This window comes from Molothrus aeneus, chromosome 1, assembly GCF_037042795.1.
Source record: "Molothrus aeneus isolate 106 chromosome 1, BPBGC_Maene_1.0, whole genome shotgun sequence".
NCBI classification, from domain to species: Eukaryota; Metazoa; Chordata; class Aves; order Passeriformes; family Icteridae; genus Molothrus; species Molothrus aeneus.
The window spans coordinates 55,897,430-55,917,735 of NC_089646.1; positions in this window are offsets into that span (position 1 = coordinate 55,897,430).

Below are 20,306 nucleotides of genomic sequence, written 5' to 3' on the forward strand. Positions count from 1 at the left end.
TTCAACCTGTTTCATTGATTAGAGTATGTGAGCAGGGCACTGAGTCCGCATTGAGCTAGTGCTAACTTTTTAGGGAGCTGAAAGTAGATAGTACAGCTGAGAGCAGCAGTGGATGCTCAGGTTCTGCACCTGATCTGATTGGTGCTTCTTTGACTGTCTGGAAAGAGCTCAAACAATGCAGCTGGGACATTTTCAAAGGTACTATCTTTTTTTTCCTTATTTTATCATCATTTTTTATTCCAGGTGGAGACACCCTGCTTTCTTCCAAGCAGCTATGAGCTGGTAAGTATTTTTGGCACTACTGATATCCATCAGGTTTTATTAGGTTAGGGGTTAGATTATTCTTGTAGTCTCCTGTAACCTCTTATTATTTCAGTACTGTGCTATCACCTTCCTCTCTGAAGGCTTGGCAAATGAAGGGTCTGTTCCTGAAGCTTGTTACTGTGTCCTATCCCATGCAGGAATCCACATGTTTTGTGCTTTTGTGTGTTTTAAATTTAAAAAAATACTTCAGTAATTATTTGTTTCAACATACTCATGTCTCATGTCAATTTGGAAGTATAAGTAGTGTAAGATTTATTTGGGACCTGTTTGTTCCTGGTGGAACCCATACTTGGTTAGGATAGAAAAACCTTAAGCCTTTTCTGGCTTGAAATACTGTATTTGGTTATTTTAGCTCCAAGGGTAATATGAGTGATACTCAGAAGATGGATTGTAACAGTTACTTATTGAACCAGCACTGGCAGCTGCTAGTGTCATTACTAGGACTAAGCAGCCAACAGCTGATGCACCAGTGTCAGCTAAGAACTCTATGTATTTTAGGTAAGTGGTACAAGCACTGGCAATTAGGAATCCTACATCTCACTTCTGCATTGCTTGTGAATTGGCCAAGTTATTTTGTACATTTTTGTGTCTTGATTTCCCTGCTGGAAAAATAGAGGTAATGGTACATACCTTCATGAACCACAGAAGTCAAAAGGTGCTTTTAAAATTATTATCCTGTAAAGCAAAGCCTGGAAACTGAAATCAGTAATTTCTGGTATTATGAGGAATGTGAGTATCAACTCATTCAAGATCTCTCCTAGATTTTACGCAGTAATTAACCCATATCAGAGCCTGAGGATCTTGTATAGCATCACTGCTAAAATTATTAAAAGAAGAATTTTTAAAATAAACCCTTTCTTTGTAGCTCACAGTATTAGAGGGCATAGGGCATACTGGCAACTGCAGTTTCTTTCTTTTGTATGTGCACACAACCCACGTATTGATTCTGAAATGGAAAACCAATTACTGTGGTTCAGAAGAAATTTTAAAGATATAGCAACCTGTGGGATATGTTACTAGTCATTAATAATTCTTATTGAACTTGGTTTATGTGAACTTGGTTTATGTGTGCATGGGGCAATGCCTGATAATGTAGTCCAAATGGACTCTGTGACCTGCTGGCATGTAAAGAGTGTAGATGGCATAACTGGCCTAACCTGTTCTAGTTTACTAGCAGGAATGTTGCCAGAGGTGTATTCAGTCACCAAATGAACATTTACTAGTTTGGGCAGAAGGAGTGGAATTCTATTTAAATTTCTTGCAGGGATATCTGTAGGTGAAATATTTTCACTATACAGTATACAATATGTTTTGTTGCTGAGAGTGAGATTGAATAGTGTGGTTCGCTTTTGGTGTGTAATGTGGTGACATTTTTATATTAGGAATCTTTGTTCAGCACAAGTAAATTTTTTCTATTTAGTGAAGAGTTCTGTTGTTCTGAAGAAGGAATAATTGCAAGCAATTTCTTTTACAAGTGTTTTGAGTGTAAAGTTTTGACAAGATCAAGAATAAGCAGTTGAGAGGCTTAGATAATAGGGAGGGCAACATCTATTCAAATTAAACAAAACATTGTGGCATCGTAATTTGCTGCTGAACCATGGATTTATCCCCATTCACTCCAGCCAAGGAATTCCAACCTTTTAGTCTTCACCTGAATAAACAATACATATGCCTTCTTTAAATTAGTGTTGCATCCATTTAGTCAATGTAAAGATTGCCTATATTGCACTCCTTAAACTGGCAAGATAGTAGTTAGACTCTCAGTGACATATTTCTTGAAGCCTGATTAAATTCACAGATATTATTTTTCTTCAAAATGTGTGTTTTATTGAGTATTTTCTTTTGTCTATTTCCAAACTGGCCGTTCCCATTTCTCATGAACCACGTCTTGAAGCTTTGTAATGACATCAGGAGCCTTATATATCAACTCAATGCAGCTGTTTGGGCTTTCAGGTGTTAAAATATAAAGCAGTTCCTGTGTTCTAACACTACTTACTTTATGGTGTCATGCACATTCTCACATTCCTCAGAATGTGGGATGATGTTAGTCTAGCTCTATTAATTAAATTAGAATGTTTAGCAAAGATGATGTATTGTGTTGCACTTAATTTTATTTCATGAAGAAACAACGGCCTATTTGTGGGAATGGTCTTTCATTGCAGAGATTATAGCTTAACCCAAAAATTGAAGAAAAAAAAGGGGGGGGGGAAGTGTCATGGTCACTGTGTTTGTTTGTTTTTACCTTAGAGCTGAGTGAGCTTATATAGTACTTCTAAAATTAGATAAAATCAAAGATGGTAGATTTGTCTTAATGGTCTTTACTGGAATTATTGGATCATATTTTGAAAGATTGTTAGTTACTCAGTTGATAGTATTCCTTAAATTGATGTTTATAATTTAAAAAAATGCTGACAACTTAAGTCTTTTTCTCTAGTGCTGTCAAAGTAAGAAAAGGCTTAGGCCCTAACTGTAAAGCTCTGAATACTTCTTGTTTCATCTATTACTTAAAAAAGATGAAAATGAAAAGGAAAGCCAATGGAAGCATATTATTTTAGAGATAATTTTTGGATTCCAGGAAATAGTCTAGGGTATTTTAAGATGCTTCAAAAGGGCAGTAAGCTAGTCTTCTTCACTGAGTTTCTTTTTTGTCCTTCATGAGAGTGTATCTTTGAAAAGAATAAGGCAGACTAAATCTTAATTCCTCAGAGTCCCATCACCTATGCCACCAAATTTCTTGAAGTAAAGAAATGTGTGAAGGCCCAAACCTCTTACATACATGAATTCTTATCTTAAAATGACTTCATTGATGAATGGTCCTTATGACTGCATGACATGTCAGTTTTAAGACATGTTTAAAAAGTGATCTTCAGCACAGAAATTTCTGATTTTTCCTTAATAGCCTTTCTTCCTCCCCCCTCCCCCTTTTTTCCTTACATTTTTTTCCAAATGGTTACCAAAGAATTCTGCATACCTCTAGTCTGCCACTTCTATATCACTTGTCATAACTTGCTGTTATAATGTGGACAGATTAAATGGACACATACCTGTAAAGTATATTTTACCATAACAGTCACTTCAAGCTGAAGTTTGTTTAGGTGTTTTGCTAAGTCTTTGAGTGGAAGTTTGATGATTTTGATAGAAACTGGGGAAGGGCGTCAATGGTTCTGATTCCCACCCCCTTCTGCTTAATTATGCAAGCTTCTTTTCTGCCTGTAGAAAGAAAAATCAAAGACTTGAACATTCAGGCTCCTCCTAACAAACTAAATCCTGATTTTGAACAGTAAGTCAGATTGTGCTCTGTACTGTTTCAAAATAGGAGGAGAACAGAATAAAAGTACTTGTGGGAGAAGTAGAGATTGGTTTGCTTTGTTTTTTTTTTTTGCTGTGTGTATTTTGCATTTGGTTTTTTAAAAGGAGCAGGAGTATACCTTGAAAAAATTGCTGAAGAAGTGAGTGTGAAGTCACAAAGGCTTCATTTTAATTGCCTATCTCATTTTTTACTTGAAATCCAAGGTAGTTCATATATACACCTACATATATTAAACCTAGTGCCAGTATTTTCTAAAAAAAAAAAAAATTTAAAAGCTAAAAACTGAAAATACATGTTGATATATAAAAGTTAAACCAAACTCCCAGTTATGTATGGGTAAAGTGAGGAAAAGAACAGGAAACTTTAAGAAAATTCAGTACTTTTAACAGTGTTCGAAAGAATGCTTGTCCCCTGTTGCTAAAGAACCCTCTCCTTCCTTTTTTTTCATACTGTTGAATGCAATCCTCTCCAGAAGCTTTGTATGAGAAAGATCAGTGAATATGAAAAAATGAATTTTTATCCCTACTGCATTCATTTTTAAACACATGTTTTGAGAAAAAAAAAGTGACACAATTTACTGTTCCCATGGAACACAATCTGTTTTTAACGTGGGCATGCAAGAGATTTTTTAAGAAATGGGAAGTTGAATAATTCTTTGTAGTATTGGGAAAGTCTGTGCATGTAAATGAAGAATTGCATTCTCCAATTTCATTTTAAGTGAAGTCTCATTACTAGAAGATATAGTATGTTAATTTGGGTTAGTCAGACATGACCTCCAAACACAGTGGATGGAGTATGATGACAGTATCTAAACTGAGCTAGAAACTGACATATACAATATATACAATGATTTTGCTCTGCCAGCTCTGAGTTTGGTTTCTGGCTTACATTAGTAAAAGCTTTTGTAAAAAATTAATCAAGTGGGTTTAGTTTGTAATAAGTGTCTGTGACTAATGGCTAATTAGTTCTCATGTTTTCCTGTCTTTCTTCTTCCAAGAAATAGTGTGGAAAGCTTATGGAAAACTAGGAACATGCCCAGCTCCATTATTTAGGGAAACTTCTTTTTTTTTTTTTCCCTATATGCTACATTCAAACTTTGGTTCACAGGATCTGTGAAATGCATGCAAAACAAGCATTATATGCATATGCAGGCTGGATTTGGTGAAGGTGAAGGACATGCTAAATCTACCAGACTTTCCCATTGATACGAACTTTCATTGCTCCTTCCAAGACTGTCACCAGAGCAGTTCTTAAGGGAGTGCTGCAGGCTATAGCTGCCTGTCTCATGCACATGCCTGCACATCATGGGAGTGGAAATGCAGCAGCCTTGTTCTGTTCTCTGATTTGTTTGCAAAAGGTGGGAATATCCAGTGGAGGTTTCTATTTATCTGTTCAGTTCCTGCTCTGTCACCATCCAGAACAATAGTGCTCATGTCTCCATGAAAACTGTGGGCTTTGGAGAAATGTTTAAAGGAGGGATGCTTCTTCACTTCTGGTTCATACAGCTTTCCTGAACTCACAAGGAAGCAAAGGTGAAACTTTTGCTTGAAACTTTTTGAAACTTTTTTTAAAGCTCTCTCTGTCTTGCTGTTCAGTTTTTCTTTATTAAATTTTGATGTGTGCTTTTCTCTTCCTTTCCTTTTTTTCCTTTCAGCTTCTTAAAAAGATTTTCCTAGCTTTCTCAATTTCTTGATTTGCAGTCATAGATATGTAGAAGAACAGACTAATGTGACACTTTCTTGACAAAACTTATGAGCTGATACCTGATTTGAAATACTTGACATGATTGTGTTTTAAACTTTTTTTGGATTTCAGTTCTCCAGAACCGGGCTGGTGTGGGCCTCTTTGTAATGCATTTCTATGAGGTTTATTTTTTAGTTTTAGATTTCAAGTGCTTGCCAGAGTAAGGCCCTGCTCTTTGAAGACTTGAAATGCAGAGTTGAAATTCCAAAATGCTGTTTAAGTGCAGTCAGTGCCTTGTTCATTAAAGTCTTTGACTTAATCATAAGAGAGCACAGAGAATAAAACTGCACGAATTGGCTACCCCAATCCCTCAAATTACGAAATGCAGTGATCCCAAATTGACCTGTGCAAGGCACACTCAATTCAAAAGCTAGTCATTGTGTTTGCCAGGAGGGAGGGCTCACATTGTTTCTAAGAATGTTAGAGGATTACAAGATTTAATAGGAATTAAAAGATGAAGTTTTGTTATAATACAGTATGTTCAGTTCCAAGCGTTCATCCAAAATGAAATGAAAAGCAGGCTTTCTTTGAAAAATCGAAGCAACAGAAACAGGGAATCGGCAAGAGGGAAAGGTTTGGTAGTTCCCAGAGCCAAGTTTGCTTGCTTGTTAATTTTCTCCAAATTGACTTCAAACCTTTCTACTGAGTGTGGTACTTTTTCAAGGCAGAAGCATCTGCTTTTCAGAAATGTCACACTAATTACTATAGCAGATAAATCCAGAAGCATGATTTTCTTTCAAGGTACAGCATGCTTCTTTCTGCCATCCCACCTTTCTTTTTCTAAAGCAAAATTATCCAGATTTTTCAGATTACTCAGTATAGATAGTTTTCAGATGGCATAGAAATTTTTCTTATATGTTTGACCTCACTAAAAAGCAAATGGGCTTGCATAGGTTCTGCTTGACAGCTCACACTGGAAAAGGGAAATACCCACTACAGGGTGTATTTTTTTCTGCTTATCTGCATAATTTTCTATTCTTTCATAGCTTATCCTGAGAGTGACAGATCTTATGTCCCTTGTGAAAATGCCTCTGATTAATATTTGAAAATGCTTTTTTAACACTGAAATGTGTGAAAGGATAGGGCAATACTAATGCCATCACTATAAGTGAATGCTAGCCAAATATTAAAATAATAAATGACTGTGGCATTAGTTATTACAATGTAATCAACGACTGCCACTTGTCTTTCAAAAGGAAAAGACAAATCTTTTAGGGTTAATTTAAAAATCTGTTTTTCTTATAGCTACAATGAATTCTTCAGAATTCATTGTAAAAAGCACAATGAATCATGTATCTACATGGACCCTTCTCTTTAGATAGAACTGTGAAGCAAGTGTGATACTTTAGGTAAAATTCTGATCTTTGGTCTGACTGCTATATAATGGTGAATTCTGTTTGTTTATTGCTTAACTAAACTTCAGCCTCTGGCATCCCATTCAATTTTAGTTCTCTATCATGTCAAAAATCATACTTGTTTCATTTAATTTAGCTTTTTCACATTGGTGCAAAAATTTAGGACTTGATCTTAAGTAAAATGATGTGGTAGAAGTATTACATAGGAACTTATTTTGATTCTTATTTAATGTCATTGAATGCTGGAGTCAAACCTCAGGCATGTTTCTCGGAGAAATGTCTTGGAGAACACCACCTGGTAGATTTTGAGGGTGGAAAGGGGGAATTAATTGGGTTTTCAATGTCTTTAAAGGGCAATCCAAATGAGAAGTGCTCAGGGCAAGGTAGTGTTACTGATGAGTGAAACAAAGTTAACAAATGTGAAGAAACTATAAGTGGTGTCATTTTATCTTTTGCTATAATAACTTCATTTTTCCTTCAGAGAGGCCATTTTTAGGGAGTCATTGTCAAAAATCTGTGATGATTTTTTTCAATAATGATAGGAGGGAGAGGTGGAATTGTTTTTGGAATGATTTTAGCTTGTTCCATGGAAAAGTGGTTTTTATTTCTAGCCATGTCAGTCTAATTTCCTTTAAGATGACTTCATTGGGGGGTGATAAGGATGTTTCGTTGTGTTTGATATTGAAATGCTATGACTGGTGAGGTGCAGAGGTAGAACCATAGAATCACAGAATGGTTTGGTTGGAAGGGACCTTAAAAGATTGTCTAATTTCAACTCCCCTGCCATTGGCACAGACACCTTGCACTAGACCAGATTGCTCTGAGCCTCATCCAGCCTGGCACTGAACTCTTCCAGGGATGGGTATCCACAGCTTCTCTGGGCAACCTGTTCCAGTGCCTCACTACCCTCACAGTAAAGAATTTCTTCCTAATATCTAATCTGAAACTACCCTCCTTCATTAAAGCCATTCCTCCTTCTCCTACCACTGCATACACTTGTTAAAAGTGCCTTGTCGGGTTCGGCTGTCTGTCTCTACCCCGACACGGGTAGTGTGGTTCTTGGGTGGCACGCGTTTCAAAGGACGAGTCTGGACTCTTCAGCTTTTCGGTCTTCTGATTGTTTATTATTTTTTATCTACAAAATTTTCTGTCTGCCCAACAGAGGTCTGATCTGCAAGCAGTCACAGGCACTCTCTGACCACCAAGGGGCGGTCATGTCTTTTTATACTAATATCTACGTACATAATATTTACCTTTATTTTCCAATGCTTTTCACCCATGTTAGCAAGTGCACCTTCACCATAAACCAATCCCCAAGTGCCAACATCACCACAGGAGATGGAGGACAAGAAGAAGAAAGAAGAAGGACGAGACATGCCCTGAACCCTCCATCTTGTCTCCATAACCCCCCTGTACCAAAAACCTTAAAGTCTATATTTCACCCTCTAAATGTGTCCCTTTTACACCCTTCACTCTAAAGTGATTCTCTTGTCCTCAAACTCTTGTTACTTCTGTGGATGGATCAAAATCAAGCCACCAAGCACTCTTGGCAACATTCCAGGATTTTCGAGACCCCCCAAGGGTTCTCCTGGCATCTCTGGACATCGGGAACGATGTGCTGAGATCCCACAGTGCCTCTCCACTTTCCTTTCTTCTGCAGGCTAAACAACCCCATCTCTCTAACCCTGTTTTCATAGGAGAGGTGATCATCTTCATAGCCCTCCTCTGTATCCTGTTTCAGTGGGTTCACATCTTTCTTGTATTGTGGCCCCCAGAGCTGGATGCAGCACTCCAGGTGGGTTCTCACAGGAGCACAGGGGCTATCTGCCTTGACCTGCTGACCAACTGCTTTTGAGGCAGGCCAGGATATGGTTGGCTTTCTCAACTGGAAGCACATGTTGTTGAGATGTATCAAGCTGCTTGTTCACCAAATCCCCAAGTCCTTCTTCCCAGGGTTGCTCTTGATCCATTCTTGGCCCAGGCTATATTTATGCTTGGGATTGTCTCAAGGCAGGCACAGGACTTTGGATTTGACCTTGTTAAACTTCATGAAGTTTACACAGGCCCAGCTTTCAAGCCTGTCTCGGTCCCTGTGCATGACATTTTTTCTCTCCAGCATGCCCATCACATCACCCAAATTGGTGTTGACAAACTTGCTGAGGGTGCTCTTGATCCCACTCTCCATGTCACTGACAAAGATGTTATAGTGCCAGTCTCAATAGCCACCCAAGGAATGCCACTGGTCTCCACTTGGACATTAAGCCATTGACTGCAACACTGTGACTATCCAGCCAATTCTTCATCCACCAAGTGGTCCATCTGTGAAATCTGTGTCTCTCCAATTTATAGACAAGGGTGTTGTGTGGGACAATGCCAAATGCAATGCACAGGACCAGGTAGATGATATCAGTCACTCTTCCTTCATCTGCCAGTTTTTGTAATGCTGTCATAGAAGGCCACCAGATTTGTCAGGTGAGATTTGCCATTAGTGAAGCCATGCTGGCCATCACCAATCACCTTATTTTCCATGTGCCTTAGCTTAGTTTCCAGGAGGATCTGCTCCATGATCTTGCCAGGTACTGAGATGGGACTGACTGGTTTGTAGTTCCCTGGGTCTTCCTTATCTCCCTTTATAAAAATGGGGGTTATGTTTCATTTTCTTCCAGTCAGTTGGAGCTTCAGTGGAATTCTACAGCTTCTCAAATGTGATGGATAGTAACTTAGCCACTTCCAGTTCCCTCAGAACCCATGGATATTTCTCATCATATCCCATGGACCTGTGCTCCTTCAGGTTCCTTAAGTGGCCTTGGACCTTGTGGTCTCCTACAGCAGACAGTTCTTCATTCTTCCAATCTCTGCCTTTGCCTTCATTGAGTATCTCAGCCTTTTCTATGTCCTGGGAAACCAGGTCTCCCATATCCTTCTTGATGAAACCCACATTTTCCCTAGTCTTTCTTTCATTACCAGTATACCTATGGTAACCTACCTTTAATGCCCTTGGCCAGATCGTGTCAGTTCTGTGGCTGCTCAGACAGTTTTTCTGTTTTTCTTAGTCTCTACCTTCACCTTTTTATAATGTACCGTTTTGTCTTTGAGTTTGTCCAGATGTAACTTGTTGATCCATGCAGGCCTCTTGAAATTTATGCCCAGTTTCCTCTTGGTAGGGATGCATAGCTCTTGAACCAGGAGGAGACAATCCTTGAATTTCATCCAGCTTTCCTGAGCTCCTTTTCCCTCCAGGGCTTTAAGCCCACAACATTCTACCAAGGAGATCCCCAAAGAGGGGCAAGTCTGATCTCCTGAATTCCAAGGTAGTGAGTTTGATGTGCATGCTCCTCACTACCCCAAGGATCTAGAATTTCGCTGCTTTGTGGTCACTGTAGCCCAGGCTTCCCTTGAGCTTCATGTTCTCCACCACCCTCTCCTTGTTAGTAAAAACAAAATCCAGCACAGCTCTTCTCCTTGTTGGCTCATCTGTCACTTGGAGATGGAAGGGATCAATGTGTTCCAGGAGCCTGCTGGATTGCCTGTGTCGTGCTGTGTCATCCTTCCAACAGATACTGGATTGTTTGAAGTTCCCCATGAGGACCAGGGCTTGTGACCCTTCAGGTCATTCTGTTTTGCTGTAGAAGGCCTCATCATATTGGTCTTCCTTGTCAAGTGGCCTGTAGCAGACCTGCACTATAATGTCATCTGTTCCTGCCCTCCTCCCCTTACATCCTGACCTGTAAACTTTCAAATCAGCTCCTCATCAATCATGAGGTAGAGCTCCATGCTTATTTACAGAGAGGACAGCACTACCTCCTCATCATCCCTGCCTGTCCTTCCTAAAGAGCGTGTACCCTTCCATTCCAAAACTCCAGTCATAGGAGTTGCCCCAGTATGTTTCCATGATGTCAGTAAAGTCATAAGCATACATATGTGTTACGCAGGTTAGCTATAATAAACTGAGTATACTGTTATCATGGTGTTCAATATCTTATATTGAATTTAAGTATTATGACTACACATGGGGCTCATGAAATGTGATAGGCATCAAATCTTCTGTTGTCTCTGATTTCTAGTTTTACATCTGGAAAATAATTATCTTAATACACATCACATTTTCCCCATGGAAACCTCCTTTTACACATGGTGTTAGAAAAAAACACCCCAAAAATGGTGCAGTGAGATATTTTAATATTTGGTGATGTTTTCCATGTGAGATATCAGACCTTTCGCCTATGGCAGTATGTCTTCCAAATTGAAGAGAAGTCAGAAACTGGAAACAGCAGCCATGAGATGAATAGGGAAGGAGGGAAGGGAGGACTTTCACAGTTTTGTTACAGAGATTGTAAAATCAGTTTGGCTGTTCTTTTTCTTTTTTTTTTTTTAATGATTTTTTTTTTTACTTTTTTCACTTGGATGTGCCATAGATTTATTGTGTGATCCCTTCCTTTTTGGTTTTTTTTAGCACTTAAAACCAGAAAGATTTATAGTTATATATTATACAGCTATCTCTTAGAGTGGTTAGAATGGTCACCCCATGAAGGTGTAGCAAATAATGTTGAAGTTTCAAAGGAAATGTCAAGCCTTCACTAAAACTTTAGGAATTTGAAGTTTAAGTCTTCAATCTCAATGGGGCTGATAGTCTTGGTTAAGATATTTACCTTGGATATTAGAATATACTTTCAAAGCATCTCTTCATATGTGTTCAGTCAGAGACTTGAAGCTGGATTGTTTACATCTCGAAAAAATGTACCACAGAAGTTAGCCAGTCAAGGAGTTTATTTGTAATTTTAGTCTTAGAGCTGATGAATAGGCAGCAGGAATAGCAATGTTTGGCTTGGGGCAACAATTTTAAAGCTGTGAAGGGAGCGTATGAAGGCTTGAGTGTAATCCCTTATTACATACATGCATACAGACACTCCATGTGTATACAAACACATCTGTTTACCTGAGATAGTACTTTCAGCACAACTCATTTCAACAGTCTTCCCCTTAAGTCAGAACAAAAAAGGAAAAGTGTGATCCTGCAAGCTGAGATAGTTATGTCAAACCCTGTGCTTTTAGCACTCTGTGTTTCCTCATTACTAAAGTGGAGAGAGCTATTGCATCTAGCAGCGTGAGAGAATATAGATATTTCAGTAGAAGCTTGACAAACTGGAGAGCAAATTCAAAACATTAAAAATGAAAGAGAAGAAGGGCTTCTTGCTTCTTATTCCATATTTCACCTTACAGCTATCCTAGAAAACTTGCAGACTACACCAATCCAATGCCAGACTGAGAAATACATGGACAAAACCCCTTTTAACTGGCACACATTAGGTGTAAGCCTCATTTACATCTCTATATGCAATTACACAAATAGGCTTGTGTTGGAAGAGTGGGTGCTGAGTTCAGCTTATGTATGAACTTTCTGGTGAAGGGCCAAAGTGAGCAGTGTGTTTTCCCAAGTGCTTTGCTTGTGCACCTCATGAAGTCTCTTTGTACAGAGATTTCCAAGTGAATCCAAAAACTGTATTTTGTGTGTTTTGTCTTTTTCTATTTGAGTCTGTATATTTTCCTAGGTAGCAGTGGATGTGCTAAGACTGAAATAATAGTAACTGAAGTTATAGTTATACAGTTGTTTGTCTTCTGCTGAGAAGAAGCTGGAAGATTCAAACAATAGTGTTCATGGGTTGAATTAACAGCAGTGATCAGTCTGTATGTTAGTTCTTCTGACTATCAGATTTGTACTTGCAACACTGTGGAGATTTGATAGCTGATAAGGCAAGTCAAAATTTTAAGTAATAAAATCAAACAAATGCAAAGCCTATTCTCATGGATTAACCGTGAGCCAGTCTCACATTGTAAGCATTATGGTTGATGTGGGATGTATGCCCTGGTAAACTGTGTGTGGTTCATTTAACTAAGCAAGGTTTTGAAGGTGTTGTAATTTATATACACTGAAAACCTATAGCTCTTTCCAGTTGACATTTGTAACTACTGTGTGTCTGGACTTTAGTGAGCAAAAAAAGTTGACAGTTATGAAACTGCCTCTCTAGTTCAAAACATCTTTCCCACAGCAGGATTTGGAGACCAATTTTTAGTTGTACCACTGCTAATATTAGACTTTTTGTAGTAATGAATTGGCTCTTTCCTTTTGAAAGGTTTGTTTTAAGCCTCCATTGATACAATTTAGCATGTTTTTAAGCCTTGAGAAGATTTTTTTGTCCAGTACTTATAGAAAATCTCAGTAGTTCACTTCATTAATGTCCACTCAAGTGTCTTTTTTCATGAAAAAGCATGAAAATGAGAGATTGGGTGAAAATGCAAAAGGGAATAAGTGGTTGACAATGTACATCTCCATAGATCTTGTACCTTGGAATAAACACTCTCAGTAGCTGAATACTGTCATATAGACTGGAATATGCAGGACGATAATGCAAAACTAATTAATTTTCCATATCTGTTTGAAAGGTAGTTAGCTTATTAATACTGTAGAATGAATATGTACTTCTGAATGATTTTTTTTGTGTATGTGTGTATATGTATATATATGCCATTAGGAGGGAATTTCTTAAAATGTACTTAAGCTATCTGGAGAAATAGTTTGTGTTAACTTTTCCCTTTTACAGGCTAATAACTCTGAGACGGTTAAAAATCATATAAGCAGAAGTGTAAATAATTCTGTTTTATTTATTATTTTTTCTTTTACTTGGCCTGATTTATTTTCCTGCTTGTGGCTGCTTATTTGTATCACATCTTCATACAGCATTTGTTGCTAGCCATTTTCAAAGTATGCACTTTGGTTTCTGTACGGTGTGAAATTAACTTCTGATTAGGACCATTAGTGTTTTTTTCCACCACTGAGTTTTTTCAGAAACAATGACATGACCTCTGCATCCCTTGTTTTTAAATCAAACATGGGAGAAATAAAGGGAAATATTATAGTCTTCATAGACTCAATTGTATTTAGACGCATTCAGAAAGTCAAGAGATTTTTTTTTCAGCAAGAATAGTATTAATTCTTGTATTGTATTCAATATGAAATTGATCTTTTAGCTTATATTTTTTCCAGTTGCTATGCCATGTTATTTAAAAAACAAATTAGGTGCCACTTCCAAACCCTTTATTACTATGGCTGTAGTACTCCTGGTAAAAGTAGTATTAATGACATTTATTGAAGTACAGTAGAACCCAGTTGTCTAATTGATGTAGAAATTTCTGCAAATAGGAAGTACAGCCCATTTCAATACTAACAACACTTATAAGTATACTTTTAGCACAATTTCTGTAAAATAAATAAGACAAAAAAAGAAAACTTTTAAAGTCCTTTGGAGTTACCATGTAACAGAGATGTCAAATCTTGTAGATTACTAAATAAATTATGGGAGATGCCTATAGTTAACTATCTGCTAGTAGGCAACTGTGATGCAGGTGTTTGATTTGCCACTGTGAAAATGAGGCTAAAATTTAAAAAGGGACAGAAGAAAGGACTTGCAAGATGCACATGGTCTTCACCGATTTATTGTTCAATTTCAGACCAGCTCTCTATTGCAATAAATGAGCATCTGTTTCACAGTATTAGTCCTTTGTGCATTGCATTTATTTTGTGATGCTGTCCATGGTTCAGTGCTGCAGGCTTCTGCTGGTGCCACTCTGTGCAGGGCATGAAGAGTTCTGATCCCTGACTACCTATGTAGACAGGAGATGTTCAAAGAGGTCATGTTTGTATTAGCAGTATAGTTCATTTCCTTTGGCTGACAACAAATGTTTTTCTACAACCAAGGGTATCTCTGTGTTGTATCTATGCTATTATCTACTCTGTTTCAGTAAAATTAGAATTATTTCTAATTGATAGAATATATTTGATATTGAGACCAGCTAAAATGTCTAGTGACATGATAGTTTCATCTTTCAGTTCACTGTTCTCCTTAACTAGACAAATTGACTAAAATTAAAAAATCAGAAAAGAGCATACTTCTTAGTTATTTGCATATGAATAATTGGTTTTGACAGCTGCTTATAGTGAAACAAATGTGAAGCAAAATAGTGAGATCGCTCTCTGATCTAGTTGCTAGTTGGAAGTTTTTAGCATCTTTGTATTACATCTGAATACTTCAGAGTTTCTACTGGTTTCTGTTTCTACTGGTTGTTACACAAGCCAAGATCATATGTTTCTTGACTTTTTTTTCTGTACATGTAATATTTTGTGCACAGCCATTTTGAGTGCAGCTTTAATACCAAGAAATGTTTTTTCAGCTGTGCCTTTTGTCTTATTGTGTTTTGCATTGATTATTACTTGACCATTAGTGAGCTTCCTGAAATTGTCATTAGTTACTTTCTATGGACCAGGAGCAAAGGTTGACATGGATTGACGTGCAGAAGAAAGGTCCAATCTGAAACACAGATGTATATTTGGAAAAGAGAGGAGATGTAAAGCTGCGAGGCTGGGTGATTCACAGAATGCTGTCCCCAGACAGTGGGGCTGGATGCAGCCATGAGATGAGGCTTGGGTGAGGCTTTTGCAAGTCTAGTTCTGTGACTGCAGCACACAACCCATCTGTGTGGTGCTAATGGGAGATGCATCTTTCTGTTCTCTTCCTTCTAATTTTATGCTGTGCTTGTTCTCCTTTTTTTTTTTTATTAACTAAACTGGAAAAAACTGCTTTAACTGTTTGTTGTCTCTGGAATTGCTGCTTCTTTCTCTTCTCTCCTTTGCATATTGTTTCATGGCGTCTGGTCCAGGAAAGAAAACCTCTCTTGCTTTTTTCTGGCAATGTGTCTGCTAATGGAATATTTCTAGTGTCAGCTCTTACTGCTTTATAGGAAAGGTATGTAAACATCAGCCAAGGCAGTTTTGCCTCGGTTGTGACACTACCTAGAATTCAAAATTTTGTTAGCTTTTTTCTAGTGTTCAGGGTAGCTCTGAGGCATGGATAGCACATTCTTACTTGGGAAATCAAAAGTGCCTTTTCTTACATTTAAAGGCCTTCCTCATGGAATGTTATTTTATTCTTAATATTATCATATTTAAAACAAATAAATCAAACTTCCTGTTTCAGCTAAAGGCTAGCAGAAATGATTCTGTCACTTTCTATTCAAGAATTGTGTGCACATAATCTTCTGTTAGTTAACAGGTGGTCTAAATTTGTGGTGAAAGTTTTACTTCAGTTTTGATCATTTTCGTCTTAACTAGGTCTGAGAGAAACTCAGGAGATTCACTCTGAAGGCTTTCCTTTTTCCTTCTTGCCCTGGCAGATTGGTAGGTAGGACTCTATATCCCAGGGCCCAACAAACATTTTAAAAATTGAGGTGGACTACAAAGCCCTACAGTGAACTTGTTTGGGAAGCGTGGCTGTTTTGGCTGAAGTGGTAGGAGCTCCTGTGAAAGAATCATGGGAGCAGCTTTGCCAGCTGCTAAGAGAGAGAGAGAAAGCAAGCTGGGATTCATAAGTTCTGTGGACACTGCCATTTGCAAGGGTCACATCTGTCTGGATTCCTGCAGTCACACTATGCAGGGGAACAGATCAGGATTTTTATACCACAGTATACAAAACAAAAGTAAATTTGCTTTCAAACAAATAGCTGCTTGCAGTAGAAATAAATCTCTTCTGTGGAGTCAACTAAAACAATATTTTAAATTAATATTTATATTTACTACAGGAATTGATACACAATAGCACAGAGATATTTTTATTTACAAAGCATGAATATTGTCTGCACTTGGAATCATTCTAAAGCCAGAAGCCAAAAGATTATGCAAGTTCTGGTTCTCATGCAAAACATCCAAACATGTTTCACTGTGTCAGTAGGAATTATTATGGTGAGCAGTCCAACAATCAATGTAGCTCATTGCCCTTTTTCTGCAGTATGCTGGAGTGTATAGAACTGTTACACTGTGCCTTGGAATAGGTTGGAGAATTTCTTCTGATTCCTGTCCATGGCTTGAGGAATGAAAATATATCACAGATCTGGTTCAAATGCATTCAGGTATCTTGCTGATGAGTCTCTCTCTTTGTATTTTTATTTATGCTGTTTGAATGGTGAACAATCACACAGAAAAAAAAGTTTCATAAGATGATTAAAATCTGTGTAAAATCAATGTAATTATATGCAGATTAGCTAATCAAATACTCTGTTGCTTATAGCACCATTAAAAATGGGCAGAAATAAAATACTTATATTCTAAGTAGATACATGTCATTCTTTCAAAATGTCCTGATATCTTTAAGTCACAGCTTTGTCATTGATTGATATTTCAGATAGTTGGTTTCTACTCATTGATCCTTATGCCTCTCAATGCTTTCATTCAAGAGGGAGCCCAGGAGAGAAACAGATGAGCTACGTGAATGCATGCCAGATCTTGGAGCTCTGAGTTTGCAGTAGTGCAGTTCCTCAAAGGAACATATATATGGTTGATGTACAGCTGACTCAGCTGTTTAGATTAGCCCAGTCCTTGAAACCAGGTTTTCTAATATTCTGCTGAGATAATTTTTAAGCAGATACTATGTCTTTCTACTATTACTATTGTATTGTATTTCAGAGCCAGCAACTGGGTCTTAGAAAAGGCAACTGCTTGATTTTTCATTTAGCTTCCTTAGTCTGTCCTTGATTCTAGTCTCAAAAGGGGCAAGTCATAATCCCACGCAGGATTTCTAAGCCCATGTGTGGCCCACAGGTCTAGTTTTACTTTGGTATTGGAAACTAGTAGGTAACATATTGATTTACTTACTTTTCCAGAGCTGTGTAGTAACTCAGTGTATGGCAGAAATGCAGATTTGTCTGGGGCAAAACTGAACTCCCTTTTCTGTCGGGGTTTTTCACTAACAGGACGGGACTGCTGGGATATGATCCTTGAGCTTTATTGCAGTATACACCTCATTACATGGTTAAGACAATAGGAAGATGGCAACAGCTCATATACTGCCAGCAGCAGCTGAAGATTTCTTTGTTGCAAAGCATTTAAAAAACTTTCTAGCCAATAGCGTATTGCTAAAGCTTATAGACAATTGTTCTAGCCAATCACTAAAAGAACATGTACACCTGCTTCACAGAATGCGTGCTTGTATGCTTTCTATTAACAATACACCATACACCATTATTAAGCTTAAAACCTTCTACTATCTTGCTAAGCATAGCATTGCTTGCACTGCTTTCCTGCAGTCTTAAGGTCTATCTTAGCCAAGCCTAAAATTCAAGCTATTGTTTCATGTCCTTGCTTGCTGTACTATTATAACTTTTTCTACTTTCAGACTTTGCAGCTGCAGCTAGCTCTTAAGTTTTCTGTTCTTTCTGTTTCTAAGGCCTGCTTTTACAGCTTTCTGGAAATCTTACCTTTACTACTTCCCACATTTCCCTCTCTCGCTACAGCTACAAAGTAACTTTCTTCACTTTGCAGTTTATTAACTATCTTGCATTACATAGCTCTATTATTATACATATTTCTTTTTGCTTGTTTGAGGCACTTCTCTTGCTTGTTTTAAGTGTTGCTATTTTACACTACAGCAATTTTAATGTTGTAAAAAATCGGGTCTATTCAAAGAATAGAAGTCAAATCTGGTAGTAATTACTATTTATTGTTCTAATAAGTCTCGTTTGTTCTTAATTTAAAGCCTTCATTTATGTCTATACTTGCATCTACTATCTCTCTAAGATCTCGAGAACTTTCTGTGGTTCTATTTCATACATCTTTCTCTTGTACAATAAAAACTTCTTTGATAGTTTTGTCTATAATTTTTTGCACATACTGAAGTATATAAGGTACTATTACTAGTATTGCCACTAAAACTAATAACACATAAAAATCTATTTTACAAAGTTTCTTTAACTAAGGTGTAAAGCTCTATCTTTTGAACAAATTGTCTGTGATCTACTGTCTTTTTGATTCGAGCTGTTAGATCTTTCAGCTTTTGTATGCTTTTGTAAATGGATTCAAAATGGTCAGACAGATTCATATAACACAATCCTTCAAATTCCTCACAACCATGTCTATGTGCCAGTAAAAGAAAATCAATTGCTGCTCTATTTTGAAGGGTAGTATGTCTAACACTGCTGACATCTATTAGCATATCGCTAATTGCAAAAGTGGCATTGGTTTGTTTAATCAGCCAACATCTAACTTGATCTAACTGTTTCACTGCCATGGCAGAAGTAAGTTGGGATAGAAGCAAACCTGCTGAAATTCTTTTCACAGCTTTCTAGGGCCTAAAATCACTGTTTCAATTTTCTTCATATTGATGGGTGAATCTTCTTCCTCTATGTTTTTTCTTAATGACTGTTTTAGTACTAGGTGCTAGCACAGTAAGTTGTCTAATACTGCATGGACTACATTCAAGGCATGATGGAATGCTTTGCTAAGCCCTATCTCCACAAATAAACTAATATCCTTTTGGTAATTGTCTTGGATATTGTTCAACCCCAGAAATTCCACCCCAACTGAGTAATTACACCAAAAGCTTGAGTTTCTGTAAGCAGAGTAATTGTGAGTGACATTGTATTTTGGAGGATCATTGTCTCGCCAATTGCTATCTAAAAATGTAAGACAGAAACCTATTGTTAAGGAACTAAGAATCTTCAATTCTTGGGGTTCAGAAGGTACTTTAGAAAGTTCTTTAGTCTAAATGTCCCAATTAACTACAGGATGCTCCGGTTGGCAACTTCACCTGGCTTACTATTGTTTTTTGGTCAAGGGATCATAATATATGGGTATCAGCTAATCTTTCACTGACACACTGATTAGACAGGTTGAAAAAGGCTTTTCTGGGTTCAAGTTGGACAGGCATATGATGTCTGAGCCTGCTGCCTTGGCTAAGGTCACCCAAACACTTGTTTTTGGTTGTACTACAGGCAAATCTGCACTGCAAGAAGCAATTAAAGCTAGCCAGCACCAGTGTAACACTCGATTTTGCTCTATACCTTTCATAAGCTATTTTTTGGCAAAACATTTTCCCATATAGTTCAACTCAAATTCTGCTTTTGTTCCTTCTTAAAGTTGTCTGAAGAATAAACAACTGTGTTAAAAAAGTGGGTTTTTGTATGTTCTTTCTAAGGCCTGCTTTTACAGCTTTCTAGAAATCTTCTTACCTTTCTATTTCCCACACCTTCATCCTTTGTCCTTTTCATAATCTTTCTGGTGTCAGAAGCTCTATTACAGAGGATTTTAGCCTACAAACTGTGTAAGCCTAATGAGGTATGTAAGCCTACTGGCTGTAAGCCAAGTTACCTTATTCTGTTCTTGGAAAAGTTGAAAATCATCATCTAGCTGAGATGATTTTTTTTACAGATACTTTTTTTTTGCAGGCATTATTTTTTACTTGATTGTCTCAATTTCTTTGAGGAGCCTTCTCAAGCCTTTCAGAATAGGACAGGTGATGCAGATTTAGCAGAAAGGTTATTTCTTATTCCGTCTATTTCTGGACTTGTGGAAAAGTTGTCTCAGTGCCATCTCTGTGCCACATGGTGTGAGATGGCCTATACATGATCTTTGTCATGTTTTTGCTCTGAAGCTGTGAAACGTCTTAAAGTAAGATTATAAAGATATGAGGTGCTGTTTGCTGTGTGGGACAAGCACAAGCTTGCTATTTGAGGCAAGCCAGGAAATCCATTAA